Source organism: Macaca thibetana, chromosome 3 (genome assembly GCF_024542745.1).
Source record: "Macaca thibetana thibetana isolate TM-01 chromosome 3, ASM2454274v1, whole genome shotgun sequence".
Taxonomy (NCBI): domain Eukaryota; kingdom Metazoa; phylum Chordata; class Mammalia; order Primates; family Cercopithecidae; genus Macaca; species Macaca thibetana.
This window is the reverse complement of record NC_065580.1, coordinates 166279414-166299463: the sequence shown is the minus strand read 5'-3', so window position 1 is coordinate 166299463 and position 20050 is coordinate 166279414. Positions and strand designations below refer to the sequence as shown.

Below are 20050 nucleotides of genomic sequence, written 5' to 3'. Positions count from 1 at the left end.
CGCCAAAATGTAAAGGTGATGATTCTGCTCAGAAAAGTTTTTCAAAATTGCCTACTGCATCTGCCTAGGAAAAGCTTTCTCCCCGCCCAGTGCTGTGCCACCAAGACTTTCCAAAGATCAGGATGGTGTATTCCTCAGAGGCGAAGCTACTTCCACGTAGAACTCATTCTCAGAAATACTTCCCTATCACTCAATTTTTCTCATCAGTTCCTTGCAACAACAACAACCACCAATCTTGTTATTACTTTCCTTGTCACGTACTTGAATATTCTCCACCCAGAGGAATTTTTTAATCCATTTATCTATGCACCATGTAAGCAATGATAAAACGTCCACATAAACTCTGACAGATCCTGTCATCTTGTAGACTCATGGGTACTTATCATTTTGCACAGCCCAATGTTGTTGGCAAGCTCAGTATTTTTATTGCAGAGGACTTAACAAAATAAATGCATATGAATCTGGCTTCAATGTGCCCTTATCTTAAAGTATTTCTGTTGAGTCTTAGGCTAAATCACTTTTTTAAGTTTCTGCTTCTTATGGAGAATATTCATTCCCAACATCTCAACTTACAAATGCTGAATTTTATATTCTCTTCATAGTTTTTCTGTACATTTTAAAAATGCAACATGCCTGCATTGTATTGTGTGAAGCTGGAATCATTACTTTTAGGGAACAGTAGCTCAACAAAAATAAAATCCAACACTCTCAGCTGAAGAACATTATAAATACATCCTAGGATGACTGTTTCAGCTTGATGTCATGAGATGGTATTAAGAAGCAGTGTGAGCAGAACTGTTATTTGAAATGTATCCTCATCTTTTGACTAATTTAAAGAAGTTACATCTGCTTTGAATATAAAGGAGTCAGCAGGCATAATTCCTGTGGTTAGCTGAGTTACCCATCCCTAGAAAGGAACATACTCAATTTATACATGAATCTGTAGATTCATATGTAGGCTATGGATTTTTCATTTTGAATTAGAGGTTAAATAAAAATGTATAAAACTCAATCTTTTTGTTTTTATGTGGAATCCCAATTTTGCCAGAAGGATTCCAATACCATCTTAACCTTTTATTATCCCTATATAGCAGAATTAACTATTGTTTTGACACAAATTAGTTTATGGAATTAGACATTAGAGACCTGGAATTTTCCATAGCCACCCTTCGTAGTATAGAAAACTCCCACATTTGGTAACGAAATTTGCACATTGATCCTCTCTCAAAAATCATCTTCATACTCCAAGACTATGCTGAAGCTATTATAAAAACTACCCTGGGCCGGGTGCGGTGGCTCAAGCCTGTAATCCCAGCACTTTGGGAGGCCAAGACGGGCGGATCACAAGGTCAGGAGACCAAGACCATCCTGGCTAACATGGTGAAACCCCGTCTCTACTAAAAAATACAAAAATCTAGCCGGGCGAGGTGGCGGGCGCCTGTGGTCCCAGCTACTCGGGAGGCTGAGGCAGGAGAATGGCGGGAACCCGGGAGGCGGAGCTTGCAGTGAGCTGAGATGGCGCCACTGCACTCCAGCCTGGGCGACAGAGTGAGACTCCATCTCCAAAAAAATAAATAAATAAAATAAAAATAAAAAATAAATAAATAAAAACTACTCTGGGGATCATGGTGGTGAGTGCTGTGACTTAGGATATGGGAGCTTAGAGTATGGGACTTCAGAGTCCAGGCCAAGTCAGTGAGTATGATTCCAATGAGTATGGCTGTTGTCACCCATTCTTCTGTGAGAAAAAAAGTCCTGTGGCTTCTACTGAAAACTTTGATAGCTCAAAGCATTACCCTGAGATTAATCAGCTCGATTTCAAATGATGAGAAATCCTCTTCTTTTCACCCACCATTTATAGAACTGGCAATCACCTCTACATCGCTGAGTAACTCTCCACTGCTGGCCACAATTAACACGGGAGTTAGCCTACATCAGTCATACTGATCAGATTCCCTGGTATCTGAAATATTTGAACATTTGAATTGCAAATCTCAACATTTTAATTGCAACTCCTCTTGTCAATTTATTTTTAACTCTAACATCAAGTACTTTTTCTGCATTCCATGTCTCAGAATGCTTACATTTTCACTTTTTCAATAGAAATGCTTAATCTGCCCTAGGAAATATTGTTCTTATTTGTGTTTGTTCACTTCAGTAGGCTTTTGATGTCACAGGTACATTATTTGGAATTCAAACATAAATTTCTCTTCACTTGCAGCTGCAGGTAATTTATCCCCTAAGAATGGCTGAGTATATGTATGAAAAAAGTTGAGTCACCTAATATCTTGTAGCTTCTTATAAAAGAAGAGATGAAATTTGGCTTCTTGTTTACTTTTGCCTTTTTCATGAGAAAATGTATTTTCCTCTTATTCTTACATTCAAACACAGCAGATGCACAGGAGATTTTAAAAGCCAGAGATAGCAAACAGGAAGAACAGTCCTGCCTTAGTTTCCCAAGGCTGCGGTAACAAAGTACCACAAACTGGGTGGACTTAAGCAACAGAGATCTATTTTCTCACAGTTTTAGAAGCTAGAAATCCAGAATCATGTTGTTTAAATGGCCATGTTCTTCTGAAGACCCTAAGGGAGAATCTACTCCATCCCTTTTTCCTAGTTTCTGGTGTTGCCAGCAGAATCCTTTGCATTCCTTGGCTTGTAGACTCATTACTCCAATCTTGTCACCACTGTGACATGGCATTCTCCCTGTGTATCTCTGTGTCTCTTCTCTTCTTATAAGGACATCAGTCAGATTGAATTAGAGCCCACCTACAGTATGACCTCATCTTAACTTGATTGCATCTTCAAAGGCCCTATTTTTCTAAATAAATCATATGCACAGTACCAGAGGTTAGAAACCCAAAGTACCTTTTTGGAGAACACAATTATAACTCACAATAACTCCCATGGTTACTGAGAGTTTCTCAAAATATTCAACCTCAGAATGAGCGAAAAGGGGAGATCTCCCCTCTTATATTTGCTTCTGAGAGAATTAGGGACCACTTGTACTTTTGACCAAGAATAAGTACAAACCTTAAGACATCAGGAAGAAGCAGCACACTATATCTGTATTGGAAAATAACAGTGCTAAGGCATCAAAATCTACTGATAGGAACAATTAATAACTATAAGCCTATGAAGATCAAAAATACCAGTTTGACCAACTGCCTGAGACCAGAGAATTAGGAATCGGGCTGACCTTGCCTCAAGTCCTAGCTCCGCTATTTCATTATCTGTAAAATTCTGGACAAATAGCTGATTTTGCTAAATTTTTATTTATTTATTGGTAAAGTAGTGATAATATGCCATCTTCACTGAGTTTTTGTGAAAAACAGTTTAGTACCTGTAAGGTGCTTAGTAGACTGGCTGGCACATAACAGTGCTCAATAAAGATCATATACATTTACGTTTATATTCCCACAAAGTAATAAGCTAAGGAGAATTCAATTATCTATTAATCAAAGTTCACAAAAAAATTTTTAAATGATCCAGGTGATACGATTTGACTGTGCCTCCACCCAAATCTCATTTTAAATTATAACTCTCATATTTCCCAAGTGTCATGGTAAAAACCCAGTGGGAGGTGATTGAATTATGGGGGCAGGTCTTCCCTGCACTCCTCTCATGACAAGTGAATGAGTCTCATGAAATCTGATGGTTTTACAAATGGGAGTTTCCCTGCACAAGCTCTCTTCCCTTGTCTGCTGCCATGTGAGACGTGCCTTTCACCTTCCACCACGACTGTGAGGCCTCCCAAGCCACGTGGAATTGTTAATTCCAATTAAAACCTATTTTTCTGCCCAGTCTCAGGTATGTCTTTATCAGCAGTGTGAAAACAAACTAATAAAGTAAATTGGTATCAGTAGAGTAGGGTGCTACTAAAGATACCTGATAATGTGGAAGCGACTTTGGAACTGAGTAACAGGCAGGGGTTGCAACCATCAGGTGGGATCAGAAGACAGGTAAGTGCGGGAAAGTCAGAAACTTCCTAGAGACTTGTTGAATGGCCTTGACAAAGATGCTGATAGCGATATGGACAACAGCATCCAGGTTGAGGTGGTTTCAGATGGAGATAAGGAACTTGCTGGGAATTGGAGCAGAGGTGACCCTTCTTATGTTTTACAAAGAGACTGGCAGCATTTTGACTCTGCCCTAGAGATCTGTGGAACTTTGAACTTGAGGGAGATGATTTAGGGTAACTGTCAGAAGACATTTCTAAGCAGCAAAGCATTCAAGAAGTGACTTGGGTGCTCTTAAAGACATTCAGTTTTAAAAGGGAAGCAGAGCATAAAAGTTTGGAAAATTTGCAGCCTGACAATGAGATAAAAAAGAAAATCCCATTTTCTAAGGAGAAATTCAAGCCTGCTGCAGAAATTTGCATAAGTAACAACGAGCTGAATGTTAATCCCCAAGACAAGGGGAAAAACGTCTCCAGAGCATGTCAAAGACCTTCACAGCAGCTCCTCCCGTCACAGACCCAGAGGCCAATGAGAAAAAAGGTGATTTTCTGGGCCAAGCCAAGTGTCTCCGTGCTGTGTGCAACCTAGGAACTTGGTTCCCTGTGTCCAAGCCACTCCAGCCATGGCTGAAAGGCGTCAATGCAGAGCTCAGGTCATGACTTCACAGGGTGCAAGCCTCAAGGGTTGGCAGCTTCCAGGGGCTGTCAAGCCTACCAGTGCTTGGAAGTCAAGAAATGAGGTTTGGGAACCTATGCCTGGATTGCTGAGGATGTATGGAAATGCCTGGATGTGCAGGCAGAAGTTTGTCGCAGGGGCAAGGCACTCATGGAGAACCTCTGCTAGGGCAATATGAAAGGGAAATGTGGGGCCAGAGTCCCCACACAGAGTCCCTACTGGGGCACCACTGAAAGGAGCCATGAGAAGAGAGCCAATGTCCTCCAGACCCCAGAAAGGCAGATCCATTGACAGCTTGCACCACGTGCCTGGAGAAGCTGCAGACACTAAATGCCAGCCCATGGAAGCAGCCAGGAGGGAGTCTGCACCCTGTAAAGCCACAGGGGCAGAGCTGCCCAAGACCATGGGAACCCACCTCTTGCATCAGCATGACCTGGATGTGAGACATGGAGTCAATGGAGATCACTCTGGAGCTTCTAAGATTTAACTGCCTTGCTGGATTTTGGACTTGCATGGGGCCTGTAGCCCCTTTGTTTTAGCCAATTTCTCCCATTTGGTATGGCTATATTTACCCAATGCCTGTACCCCCATTGTGTCTAGGAATTAACTAACTTGCTTTTGATTTTACAGGCTCATAGGTGGAAGGGACTTGCCTTGTCTCAGATGAGATTGGAATGTGGACTTTTAAGTTAATGCTGAAATGAGTTAAGACTTTGGGGTACTGTTGGGTAAGGCATGATTGGCTTGGGAATGTGAAGACATGGAATTTTGGAGGGGCCAGGGGCAGAATCACAAGGTCTGGCTGTGTCCCCACCCAAATCTCAGCTTGAATTGTAACTCACACAATTCTCATGTGTCATGGGAGGAACCTGGTGGGAAGTGATTGAATTATGGATGCGAGTCTTTCCCATGTTGCTCCTGTGATAGTGAATGAGTCTCATGAGATCTGATGGTTTTAAAAACAGGAGTTTCCCTACACAACTCTCTTCTCTTGCCTGGCACCATGTGAGATGTGCCTTTTACATTCCACCATGATTGTGAGGCCTCCCCAGTCACATGGAACTGTAAGTCCATTAAAATCTCTTTTTCTTTCCAGTCGCAGGTATGTCTTTTTCAACAGCATGAAAACAGAGTAATACACCAGGAAAAATGTAATTCAAATTAGAATGTTTCTTATGTGTTTTCTTAAAATTTTCTGTTTTATCTAACTATACATATCCCTTTGCAGTATTCTTTAAAAAAGACCTATTTAATTGAAAAGTACAGTCCTATGAATGGATACTCAGTATTACTGAAATGAATGAATAAATTTTAACTGGTAATCAAAAAAGAATTATTAGTTGCACTTCATGATGATGATGATGACTATGATGAAATCAGAAATTTCCACATGGTCTAATGATTGTCATTGGATTACTGGCACAGCTAATATATATCATCTCAAGAAACCTGTACCCTGATTCCTTATTACAGTGTTCCACTCACTGTAATAGAGCTTCCCAGGAACAAGCTATTCAGTACATATGTGTACAACTGGACTTCTCATGCATCTACTTTCCTGAGCCATTTAATCTGTCCTACTGTGCCACAGAGAGCTTAACACACATGAAACTGCTTGAGGGGGAAAAGGCACAATTTCTATGAGCATATCAAACTCCACCCAAACTGACACTGGCAGACCATAGCACACTACAGAAACAGATAGTATGGGCACCAGACCCAGAATAAGAATCTGTGATGTGTTTTAGAAAACAGGACACATAAGCTAACTCTTTGATGATGAGCAGGAGTTAGCCAACATATTAGTCTATTTTTATGCTGCTGATAAAAACATACCCAAGACTGGGAAATTTACAAAAGAGTTTTAATGGACTTACCATTAAACCATGAGCCAGTTCCTTGTGGCTGGGGAGGCCTCACTATCATGGCAGGAAGACAAGGAGAAACAATTCATGTCTTACATGTATGGCAGCAGGCAAAGAGACGGCTTGTGCAGGGAAACTCCCATTTTTAAAACAATCAGATCTCATAAGACTCATTCACTATCACAAGAACAGCACAGGAAAGACCCACACCTATAATTCAATCACCTCCCACCAGGTTCCTCCCATGACACCTGGGAATTGTGGGAGTTACAATTCAAGATGAGGTTTGGGTGGGGACACAGCCAGACCATATCATTTCACCCTGGACCCTCCCAAATCTCATTTACTCACATTTCAAAACCAATCATGCCTTCCCAACAGTCCCCCAGAGTCTTAACTCATTTCAGCATTAACACAAAAGTCCACAGTCCAATGTCTTCTCTGAGACAAGTCAAACTCCTTCCACCTATGAGCCTGTAAAATCAAAAGCAAATTATTTACTTCCTACATACAATGGGGTATAGGCATTGGGTAAATACAGCCATTCTAAATGGGAGAAATGGCCAAAACAAAGGGGCTACATGCCCCACACAGGTCAAAAATCCAGAAGGACAATTAAATCTTAAAGCTCCAAAAATGATCTCCTTTGACTCCATGTCTCACATCCAGCTCATGCTGATGCAAGAGGTGGGTTTCCATGGTCTTGTGTAGCTCTGCCTTTGTGACTTTGCAGGGTATAGCCTCCCTCCTGGCTGCTTTCACAGGCTGGTGTTGAGTGTCGGCAGCTCTTCCAGGCTCATGGTGCAAGCTGTCATTGGATCTACCATTCTGGCGTCTGGAGGACACTGGCCCTCTTCTTACAGCTCCACTTAGTGGTGCCCCATTAGGGACCCAGTGTGGGGCCTCTGATCCCACATTTCCCCTCTGCATTGCCCTAGCAGAGGTTTTCCATGAGAGCCCCGCCCCTGCAGCAAACTTATGCCTGGACATCCAGGTGTTTCTATACATCCTCTGAAATCTGGCAGAGGTTCCCAAACCTCAATTCTTGACTTCTGTGCACTGGCAGGCTCAACACCATCTGGAACCTGCCAAGGCTTCAGGCTTGCAACCTGTGAAGTCATGGCCCAAGCTCTGCATTGGCCCGTTTCAGCTATGGCTGGAGTGGCTGCAACACAGGGCACCAAGTCCATAGGCTGCACACATAGGGACCCTGGGCCCAGCCTACTAAACCACTTATTCCTCCTAGGCCTCCAGGCTTGTGGCGGAAGGGGCTGCCATAAAGACCTCTGACATGCCTTGGAGACATTTTTCCTATTGTATTGGGGATTAACATTTAGCTCCTAATTACTTATGTAAATTTCTGCAGCCAGTTGGAATTTCTTCTCAGAAAATGAAATTTTCTTTTCTCTCTCATTGTCAGGCTGCAAATTCCAAAGTTTTATGCCCTACTTTTCTTATAAAACTGAATACCTTTAACAGCACCCAAGTCACATCCTGAATGCTTTGCTCCTTAGAAATTTATCTGCCAGATATCCTAAATCATCTCTCTCAACTTCAAAGTTCCACAAATCTCTAGAGCAGGGGGAAAATGCCATCAATCTCTTTGATAAAACATAACAAGAGTCACCTTTGCTCCAGTTCCCAAAAAGTTTCTTCTCATTTCCATCTGAGACCATCTCAGCCTGGACCTTACTGTCCATATCACTATCAGCATTTTGGGCAAAGCCATTCAACAAGTCTCTAGGAAGTTCCCAACTTTCCCCCATTTTCCTGTCTTCTTCCGATCCCTCCAAACTGTTCCAACCTGTTGCCCAGTTCCAAAGTCACTTCCACATTTTCGGGTATCTACAGCATCACACCACTCTCAGTACCAATTTACTGTATTAGTCTATTTTCATGCCACTGATAAAGACATAACTGAGACTGGGCAATTTACAAAAGAAAGAGGTTTAATGGACTTACAGCTCAGCTCCACATGGCTGGGGAGGCCTCATTATCATGGCAGAAGGGAATGAGGAGAAAGTCATGTCTTACATGGATGGCAGCAGAGGAAGAGAGAGCTTGTGCAGGGAATCTCCCATTCTTAAAACCCTCAGATCCTATGAGACTCATTCACTATCACAAGAACAATGCAGGAAAGACCTGCCCCCATAATTCAATCACTTCCCACTGGGTTTCTCCCACAACATGTGGGAATTGTGGGAGTTACAATTCAAGATGAGATTTTGGTGGCAGCACAGCCAGGCCCTATCAGCCATTTAGGGATGGTAAGGAATAGGGTATGGCAGCACAAAAAGCAGCAAAGATGACACCTAGAGGTAAGGGAATTTATACTGTTCCAGGAACTGTAATTCATGCAGTAAACTATTATATTAAATAAAAAATGATAAGGAAAAGTAAAATATAAAAATGGAAAATTAAAAACCAGATCACATTTTTTGCAATACTAAAAATTTGCACTTCATTCTGACAGCTATTTGAGACATTATTCTGAGTACAGAGTAGAGCATAGCTTACTGTGGCCAAAACTGAGGACGGGAGGCTAGTTAGGTTACTATGGCAGTTATCCATGCCAAAGAAGATTAGGATATGAACTCAGTGGAAGTGGAGATGAGAAAAGTAGATGGGTTTAAGAGGGATTAATTAAACAGAATACATAAGGTTTTGCAGAGTGGTAGATAAAGAAAGTAATCAAGTAATTATTTACTTGAATTGCCCAAGTTTGTGAATTAGGTATTTGGGTGAAAGATATTACCTTCTATTGAGAAAAGAAACACAGGAAGCAGGGCAATTTTTTAAAGAAGGTGTGTTAAATTGGGGGCACATTGATTGAGGCCATCTAGATGAAGAAGGAAGAAGAGGAGGAGGAGTGGGAATGGGAGATGAAACAAGAGGAGAAAGAGGAAGGAAGGAAGAAAGAAAAGAGGGAAGGAAGGAAGAAAGGAAGGAAGGAAAGAAGGTAGGTCGGTTAAGGAAAGATACGGCTGAGATAAAGGTATTGATTTGAGAAACCTCAATAGAATCAACATAGAGATATTACTTGATGCCGTGATCATGGATAAGGGATAAGATCATCCAGAGAGACTATGTAAAGTTATAGTTGAAGGCCAAGTACAAAAAAAAAAATAGGAAATGGCATTTAATGAGAAAAAGGGGAGAAAGAGAAGGGTCAGAGATAATCATATCAATGAATGAAATGGTGGATAGAACTTCCAAAAGGGATAACAGATTAGCAGAATGACCAAGAGAGTCAAAAATGTAAGACTGAGGGAGGAGCATCAATTAGATGTTGCCACAAAGATGTCATACTTAATATTTGGGGTGAGCAGTATCTGAAGACTAGCAGGTTGAAGAATAAATGAGATGAAAAGAGATTCAAACAGCCAGTGTGTTCTACTTTTCCACGAAAATTGAATAAAAAGGGAAAGAGATGTTACATTACATAGAGCAAGAAGTTGAGTCACATATTTTTGTTTTGATTTTTAGACAAAATTAAAATTTTGTTTAAAATTTGGGCTTAAAATTACAATGGGAAAAGTGAAAAAAAGACTGCGAAGTTATGAAGGAATGAAAGTTCCTATAATACAAAAGAGGTTGGGATCCAAAGCCTGGATAGAAGATAAAACAATTCTTATACTGGGACAGAAAGAAAGTAGGTGAGAAGGAAGGAACATCTAAATTCATAAGCCCAGTGCCTGGAAGCTAAATTAATTCCCTGTTACTTAGTTCTCCTCCCTTCCATACTCTAAGAATGAACTCTGTGGTATGTCAGGAATAGTTAGGTAGATGTAAGTCTCACGGAGATGGTAAAGGTTTGATTTTACCATGAATTTACCATTCATACCAAACGTTTGAATTTGCCATTCACAATCATGAATAGATTTCATGATTGTCTCGGTTATATGGGCTCCTTTTCAGTTCTATATGAAATTTATACCTTTTTTTTTCTAATTCTGGGAAGAGAGTCAATGATAGCATTTAATCTATCAATTATTTTGGGCATTACGTCATTATCACGATATTGATTCTTCCTATCCATGAGCATGGAATGTTTTTCCATTTGTTTGTGTCCTCTCTGATTTCCTTGAGCAGTGGCTTGTAGTTCTCCTTAAGAAGTCCTTTATATCCATTAAAAGCTGTATTCCTAGGTATTTTATTCTTTTTGCAGCAATTGTGAATGGGAGTTCATTCATGATTTGGCTCTCTGCTTGTCTATTGTTGGTGTATAGGAATGCTTGTGATTTTTGCAGATTGATTTTGTATCCTCAGATTTTACTGAAGTTGCTTATCAGCTTAAGGAGATTTGAGGCTGAGATGATGGGGTTTTCTAAATATACAATCATGTCATCTGCAAACAGAGACAATTTGACTTCCTCTCTTCCTATTTGAATACCTTTTATTTCTTTCTGTTGCCTGATTGCCCTGGGCAGAACTTCCAATACTATGTTCAATAGGAGTGGTGAGAGAGGGCATCCTTGTCTTTTGCCGGTTTTCAAAGGGAATACTTCCAGCTTTTGCCCATTTGGTATGATATTGGCTATGGTTTGTCATAAATAGCTCTTATTATTTTGAGATATTTCCATCAACACCTCATTTATGGAGAGTTTTTAACATGAAGGTGTGTTGAATTTTATAGAAGGCCTTTTCTGCATCTATTCAGTTAATCATGTGGTTTTTGTCATTGGTTCTGTTTATGTGATGGATCGTGTTTATTGATATGCATGTTGAACCAGCCTTGCATTCCAGGTGTGAAGCCAGCTTGATCGTAATGGATAAGCTTTTTGATGTGCTGCTGGATTCTGTTTGCCAGCTTTGCCAGTATTTTATTGAGGATTTTTGCATCAATGTTCATCAGGGATATTGGCCTGAAGTTTTCTTTTTTGTTGTGTCTCTGTTGGTATAAGGATGATGCTGGCCTCATAAAATTGGCTAGGGAGGAGTCTCTCTTTTTCTATTGATTGGAACAGTTTCAGAAGGAATGATACCAGCTCCTCTTTGTACCTCTGGTAGAATTTGGCTGTGAATCCATCTGGTCCTGGGCTTTTTTTAGTTGGTAGGCTATTAATTACTGCCTCAATTTCAAAACTTGTTACTGGCCTATTCAGGGATTCGACTTCTTCCTGGTTTAGTCTTGGGAAGGTTGTATGTCTGGGAATTTATCCATTTCTTCTAGATTTTCTAATTTATTTGTGTAGATGTGTTTATAGTATTATCTGATAGTATTTTTTATTTCTGCAGGATCAGTGTTGATATCGCCTTCATCATTTTTTATTGTGTCCATTTGATTCTTCTCTCTTTTCTTCTTTATTAGTCTAGCTGGCAGTCTATTTATTTTGTTAGTCTTTTCACAAAACCAGATCCTGGACTCATCGATTTTTTTCAAAGGGTTTTTCATGTCTCTATCTCTTTCAGTTCTGCTCTGATCTTAGTTATTTCTTGCCTTCTGCTAGCTTTTGAATTTGTTTGCTTTTGCTTCTCTAGTTCTTTTAATTGTGATGTTGGGGTGTCAATTTGAGATCCTTCCAGCTTTCTGATGTGGGCATTTAGTGCTGTAAATTTCTCTCTTAATACAGAATAATCATTAGATCACAGGGTTAAAGACTATTTTATCATGTTCTCTCTGTAGATATCTGGAATTGAAACACAGAATCCAGGAAAAATATGGAAAAAAATCAGCTGGAGCTAGTCAGGATTTAAGCAACATAGTGGTAAGTGGTCATAAATTACCATGGAACTAAATCAAACAGACTTGGATTGAAATCCTCGCTCTATAATTTTCTCCCTGGTACTTTTTGTTCATGAATTACACTATTATATCCACCTCATAGACTTTGTGAAGTTTACATAAAATAATTTTTGCAAAGCGCTTGACACCTCACACCTGCTTGCTCCTTACCTGAATAAGTTCCCAGATGTATGAATGAGAAAGACAAAATGATTAGGATCTAAAATTTCTTACAAAGATATTGCATGCAGATAGCTCTTTTGTACTATTTTGGTCTAACAAAAAATTATTTTCAGAACGGATGGCATGAAAACTGACACACCTCCCATGTTAGGTTGAAGATGCTCGATAACGTCATCACCTGGTGATGCATCCAGAAACAACCTGAATGATGACAGCTATTCTATTTTTCGGTTGTGGACTGAAAGAAAAATACTAACCACAGTCAGGGCTATCCTAATTCAGATAGTACATATTTGTATAAATAAGATGTGGGTAATCTGAAGCAATAAAACTTCATCAACCAGTGCAGTTCCCTTATGTGGCACAAAAACAGATCTCTGTGGGAATTTACAGGGTCCCATAAAATATAAAAGACTGTAAAGTTCTTGATGTGTGTTAATGAAACGAAAATGTCTGGTTTGCTTAGCTAGATAAGTTTATTAGGAAACTGATTTATATTCACTCGCTCACAGATGTAACAAAAGATAAATGATATAACTAACACAACCAGGGGGTTATAAAAACCAACTTTACTTTCTGAGAGAAGGTTTTTCAGGCAGTCTGATTTCAAAGTATCTCAGGGTGGAAGATTATGGCTGTGGACTCTGCTCCTTAACTGCTAAGGTGAGGACGAGAGAAGGGGAAACTGTAAGAAATATTAAAGTATCAGTTACATTGCAGAAGTTTTATATCAGAGTACATCATGATCTGGAAATATAAAAAGATACATAACTAAGAAGGTAGGAAATGATTGCTTACCTTGTCAAGAAATATGGATGCCACTATAACTATACTTGGAGGCATAACCACAACTAGGTCACCAAAGGTTCCATGGTCATGTAATACCCAGGTGTCACAAAATCCGTAGACATTCCTATAGACAGAGCCACATGCACATAGACATTTCCTTCTGTGGCAGACAGACTTTTGAAATGACTCCCAAATGATCCCCACTTCCTGTTATTCACACTCTTGTGTAGTTCCCTTCCCTTAAGTATAGGATGAGCCTAGTGACTTGCTTCTAATGGATAGAAGACACAAAATGAGATGGGATGTCACTTTGAAGATTAGGTTTTTAAAGACTGACTTTCATCTTGCTGACACTCTCTTTGACTCTTTCCATGAGTTCTTTGATGGAGATGCCCACATGGCAAACAACCGTGGTTAGTTAGGAACCTAGGGTTCCAGTCCAACATCCTTCGAAGAACTTCTTCCCACAGCCATGTGAGTGAGCTTGGAAGAGGATTCTTCCCCAGTACAGCCTTCTTTTCGGACTATAGCCCAAGCCAATCGCTAGTGAAAGCCTTTCAAGAAACTCTGAAACACAGACCCTAGCTGAACCACGCCAGTATTCCTAACACCCAGACACAATGAGGTAACTCTGGGTGGTTTTAAGGCACTCCATTTTGAGGTGACTTGTTACACAGAAATAGGTAACTAATACACTTTGGTAATTACAACCCATGATGTCAGGATTAAAAAATTTAGTTGGACACCAAAGAAAAAGTTATTTGAGTTTAAATCCCATCTTCTTCAGAGATCATATATTTAATTTCAAAAGTGATTTTCATGCATGAACATTGCTTCACTCTGACTAGGTTGGAGTACTTTGTAAACTTTCACTGCCCTAGAATAAGAGTGAATAGCCCAGTTTCTGGAAAAAGGCACAGCTCAAACCCAGACCCACCACTTGTTAGATTCTTCTTTCTTCTTCAGTTGCTTCATCCGTACTACATGAATAATGATAGCCCCTATAGCAAAGTGTCCCAAACTCTGTTTTATACATATGAAGAGTTCAATAAGTGATTGCTAGTCTTGTTTTAAAACATCTAATTACCTTTAGTCACAAACATCCCAAGTGTCTTGTCATTGCTAGAGAGTTTTCCAATCTATTTTCAGCTAGTTTGTGAAGCCTTTTTTTGATGAGCTCACTATAAAATGAGAGATGAGCACACCATTGCAGTCACTAGATTAATCTCCTGTGTTTAATATTCATGACCTTCAGTAGAACTCTCTGCAAGTTCAGCAACAGCAAACAGTGATTGAGGTCCTGCTCTGTGCAGAGAATCATTCCACATGCTCAGATAAATTAGTAGAACAGCCTGCCTTTTTAGAAGTATAACCAAAATAACTCGAATTTGTAAATGAAAGAAATTTCATTAACCTAGTATAGTGACTTTCAAAAAACTGGATGTTCCTTAGAAATACCTAGGGCATTTAAAATATGTACACACTAGTGGCAGGGCCCTACTCACAGACAATCCCATTCAATTTAAGATGGAACCTAAAATTAAATGCTTTTTAAAAGCTCTCTGGGAGATTATAATGCACAGGCAAAGTTGAAAATGACTGATTTAGCACGAACCCTCTACTTAAAATATTAAGACTTACAGAAGCTTATTTCAGGTGATATGGTTAAGTTAGCACTATAACTAACACTAAATGTTGTGCCTTCGGATACTGGAAAAATGGTGTTTAATTACCAAATAACATCTGCATTTCACTGCATTTATTTATATATTTAATCGTTCATAAAACAAATCTTTGCTGATAATTTCTTCAATGCTGGAAATGGGCATACAATACTAAGCAACACAGAGTAACCCAGTGATTTTTTTCAAGATTAAAATTTTCTAGAGGAGATTGCAGTAAAAACTAAATTAAGAAAACAAACAATATCTATAAGTATATGACTGCAACCCTGAGAGTGTACTAAAGGCAGAGTATCAGATTCATTAGAATAGTAGGAGTCCTGATTTAAATTAGGAAGAAAAGAATCCTTTGGGGGAGTGATTTTTAATCTAGACATTATATGTAACTGGATTTTAGGATAGGGGCTGCTAAAAATTATACCTTAGAGGTAACTCTTTTCTCCCCTATCCCCCCACAAAAAAGATCAATCTCAGTAAGGCTTGCAAAAATTTTCTTAAAAGATTATCTAATTGATAATGATAATAAGAACACAAATTGTTTCTTAAATACTTGACTAAGTGCTTTGTGTGCATTATTTTGTTTGGTCATCACAGTAATCCTGTTACTATAGATCTCTTCTTAAGAGCAGTTCTTTTCTAAAAACCTCAAACTAAATATGAATAGTGAAAAATTTCACCTTTTCTTCTTGGCATACTGTCCTCGCCAGCACATATATTTCAGTCATTAGAATGAGATGATGATTCACTAAATCCTCATCTTAAATAAACATCTTGAAAGGCATCCTATTTGAACAACCTCATTTTGCACATGACATTTGCAAGGAGCTAGGCAGCCCTGCACAGCCAGTGAGTTTAGAAACTTGCATGATTTCAACCACTCCCTTGATTGATCTTACAATCTAAGCTATGTAGCATCTGTGAAGCATATAAAATAGATGGCAGAGAATAGCAGGCAAATTGTGAGTGACATTATTATATAAACTCTAAATGATGAGTGAATACCAAGTGGTAAAGATGACAGCAAATCATATTTCTGGAAACTATGAAGGCAGAAGCAGGGACTCAGTTTAATAGCTAACAAATGCCCTCTTGAGAACCAACACACTTGGGCTGCAGAAAGCCAAAAAGGAGTCCATTAATAATTAGACTGAATGTTGATAAACTGGAACTGATTATTTAGTTAGTGATATGGACAGAAGGCAGGGAAATACTGGGCAGAAGAGGGCAGTTCCCCAGCAAAGGCCCCACCCTCAAGCCTGGAAACCCATGGCATTAAATGGGAACGGGCATTCCTTTACTTGTGCCCAAATGTTGCCTTTTCTAAGACCACTCTGGCCTGCCACACCCGTATCCTCTCCCCATATAAACCCCAGCTCCACTGGCAGAGCAGCAGAACAGTGTGGCAGAGAAGGAGAGAAGAGAAGGAGTATCTCAACATCAAGATGAGTTCAGCTAGGGATGACCAGAAAGGAGATCAGCAGCAAGATGGATGAACACCAGGGAAAGATCATCTTCTCACTTCATCCCCTTTCCAGCTCCCCATCCATCTCACAGAGAACCACCTCCATTATTCAATAAAATCCCCACGTTCGCCTTCCTTCAAGTCCATGTGACCTGATTCTTCCTGGATGCCAGACAAGACCTGGGCACCAAGAGGGCAGGGTGTAAAAGGCTGTCATCCTGACTCTCCACCAAGCTGGTTAACACTTAGCCATCCATGGATGGCAAAGCTAAAAGCACATTGTAACACACCTAGACACTGCCATTGGGCCACAGCCCAAAACCACTCACCCCAGCTCACCTGTGTGCTTCCCCTCCCACAAGAAGTTTGAGTGCATGCAGGCTGAGTAAATGAGTCACACCCCTGTCGCAAGCCCCACAGAGGTATCAGGGAACTCTCCTGCCTCACTAGGGCTATTCAAAATCAACATTTTTTTCTTATCAGTTTTATCAGTTTCACACATATACGGCTTATTTTCTTTAATTATAAAAGTTTTTCTCCACATCACAGGGGCTATGTCTAACACATTTGGTAGGTGAAAAAAAAAATGCCCCAAATTGGGAACAAGGCTAGAGAGAAGCAAAAGGTGCCGATATTAACTTACATAAAGATAACCTAGAGTCATAAAATATTACCTAAGAAAAACATTTTTGCAAGTGTTTGGGGGCATCTATTCCGATAACTGCATGTGTTAGTGTTTTCTCAAATGTATTCAAAGCTTTGCCTAGCAAAACATACGTCTGTAGGTTTTAGTTAACAGATTATATTGCAGTGTGTAAATACAAATCTATGGAAATATATGTAGAGGGTGAGGAAAGACTTCCCAAAAGAAGTGGGGTCTAAACTTTATTGGCAAAAGAATACAGGTACTTTGGGGATGATGAGGAGTCAAAGACAGAAAAGAACGTAGAGGCTGAAAAAAAGTTAAGACGATTGTGAATAGACTAGTTTGGCTGTTGTGCAGTGCTAGAGAGATGTAAAAGCATGAAGATGTATCATGGCAAGAATAAAAAGCTAAGGTAGTATTGGAGACCTCCCAGGAATTTTATTAGGTGGATCACACGATGATTATTTCACTTTTAAATAACATTAATTTGACAATGTTCATGGGAGAAATTAAAGAGAGGAAAGATTGAACCTAAAGAGACCCATTGGGAGACTTGTGTAGTTACATTATGATAAGTCACAGAGACGTAGAGGAAACTACTGGAATATTGAATTTAGGTGCCCGTCATCCTCTATTTATCTGAGACTCTGTAAGTATGAAAGTTCCAGAAGATGTCCAGTGTTTTTGTATGTTCATATTCACCTGGAAAGGAGAATTTGGTAATGAACAGAAAGTTATATTTCATATGGGTAAACTATCTGGTGCAAAACAGATTTTTTGTAACAGCAAATACAACTGTAGGGGAAAACTAAAGTTGTCAGATAAGTATTGACTAACAAAAAAATACAATGATTAAAAAACGCATTTGCTATATATTCCTCTTTTTGGAGCTCAGTATAAAATATTGATTTGGTTGGCAGTTTTTAACCCACCTTAGTTTATAATACTGTCCTGCAACTTCCCTCCAAATTATGAGATCCATTAAATGGAGCCATCATTCTGGCATCCTGGGATATTTGTTCAAGAACCACAGGACACTAAGGGGTTCAACTATAAAGCATGTAGTTCAGAGCAAGTCAGCTCATTTTATGCAAGGCACAGAGATTTCCTGTAGAAGGCTTCAACATCCCCAGGCCACTTTGTCCTGTAAGAGACCCAAGCTATACTTTGGATAGTTTAATCAATTAAAAAGTAAAGGAGCTGCCCACAGGCCAGTGTTCTGCAGTCACCTCTCAAGTATGATATGACAAGGTCTTTAAAGAATGTGCTGTAATTCTTCCCTTTTTGGTCTTCAATGAAAAGTGTCTCATTTTAAAAACCTGAGGCTCTATACTCAAAACTATATGAGATCAAAAAGTTTGAAATTCCCTGATACTCTCTGTTTACCAATGATAAAACTTTGATTACCCATGTTTTATCTTTATAAAGCACCTGAGTGGTAGGTAGATCATCATGTTATTAACACCATGAGCATGGTTTTACCTGTTAGGGATTGAAACAGATTCAAAAGCTTCCCTTTGTTCGTGTTCTCAATTTCTTCCAAGAGCTTTATTTTATACAGGGAAATAAATATCATATTATTTTTTTCTGGAATTAGGAATATAGGGGCAAAATAATGTTTATCAGAAAAAAAGAACATGCTGGAATAAGAAATGGGAAGTTAAATGAGCCACCAACTCTTGGTTCCCCTGTACCGTTTTCTTGATATATCTATTCAAGGCCACTTGGGAAAATTTTCCTACTGAAACAATCCATAGTAGTGCATCCTGTACCCAAAATGTTGCTCTACTTAAAGTAAGAAGGAGAAGGATGAGCAGTTTTCCAACCAACCTTACCTAAAAATAGGTCAGGTCCAAGTGGAGACTTGCAAATATAAAAAGATGTAAAAATTCAATTTTCTATTAAATAACAAAAATGAAACATCCCTTAAAAAATCCTTGAAATGCTAAACCAAAATTTAGTTTTGTCCAAGATTATCACTGACACTCAAGTCCAGAATTCATGGATTTTGTCACACACTTTGAGAATATAAATCAGTCAAGAAGGGAGAAGAGAGGGGCAATACTAGAGATATTTCCTGGAGATTTCATTGACATGCTGTGAATTCTCACTTCTAAATCTCAGGGAGGGATTTCTTTCTCCTTTATTTCAAACTTGGTGAGGGGTCCCTCCACTGCATGACTGGGAAAGATTAAGTACTCTGCTGCAGGTGAGGAGATAGAGAGCTGGTCCTGATTGGTACTCGACAAAAGCAAAGGCAACCAGGGGCAAGTGGGAGGTGGATGCACTTCTAGAATTTGGTGAGAAAAGGATGTGTGTTCTACATAAACAAGATAAAGTCCACATGGGAGGAAAAGCCTTTCTAGGGTCATCTGTTTGGGAATGGGAAGACACAGAAGGACCCCACCCACAAGAAGTTAGAGATCAATTTCAGATTCCTCCCTATGGAAGAAAACATGAGTCATCACCATGAAAGAAATATTTTTGCCTGAGTCAAGAAATGTCAAGAGAATATTCCCCAATAATGGCCATGTCCAATGAACCCATGAATTTTCTGCTAGGAAATGGGAAGACCACAAAGTAAGCAGTGGTTTGAAGATGGTAAAATTCAGGCAGGCCCTTTCCGAAGCTCTTACCACTTTTGATCAATAACTAGTCCTTAACATTTAGCCACTGATTTTTAAGACACTTTGCGATACACTATTATCTTTTCCAGATGATAAATTTTATCTGACAGTTTTCATCTAGAGACAAAGGAAATTTACACATACTGAATACATGTTAAAGAAACAGCAAAAGAAAAAAATGAAGTTACATTTTTATATTGCCATGAGTTTTTTGTTTTTTAGTATCTTGGTTGAGGAGGTAGATTTCTACATAGACCCAAGTTCTAGACTAAAAGTAGAACATTTGAGCTAAATATTTCAAAAAAGTAAAAGGAAACATGCTCCAATGTGATTGGTAGCTGTCCATATAGTACTTACAAAACTTTTACTTACAAAATGTCATTTATTTTTTAAATCTAGAAAGTTTTCTTTATTTGAGAGAATGCATAGCTTCCAGG

At 39.3% G+C, this 20050-nt stretch overlaps 2 protein-coding genes across 2 annotated transcripts in view; one reads left to right on the top strand and one right to left on the bottom strand.

The window, feature by feature from the left end:
* Positions 1-20050, bottom strand: part of TIAM1 (TIAM Rac1 associated GEF 1) — a 1375699-nt gene that overhangs the window by 429537 nt on the left and 926112 nt on the right. The window lies entirely within an intron of this gene.
* Positions 8075-20050, top strand: part of SOD1 (superoxide dismutase 1) — a 1049346-nt gene continuing 1037370 nt past the window's right edge. The window contains exon 1 of the mRNA XM_050786090.1: positions 8075-8084. The gene's annotated coding sequence lies outside the window, so the exon portion shown is untranslated. The remainder of the gene's footprint in view (positions 8085-20050) is intronic.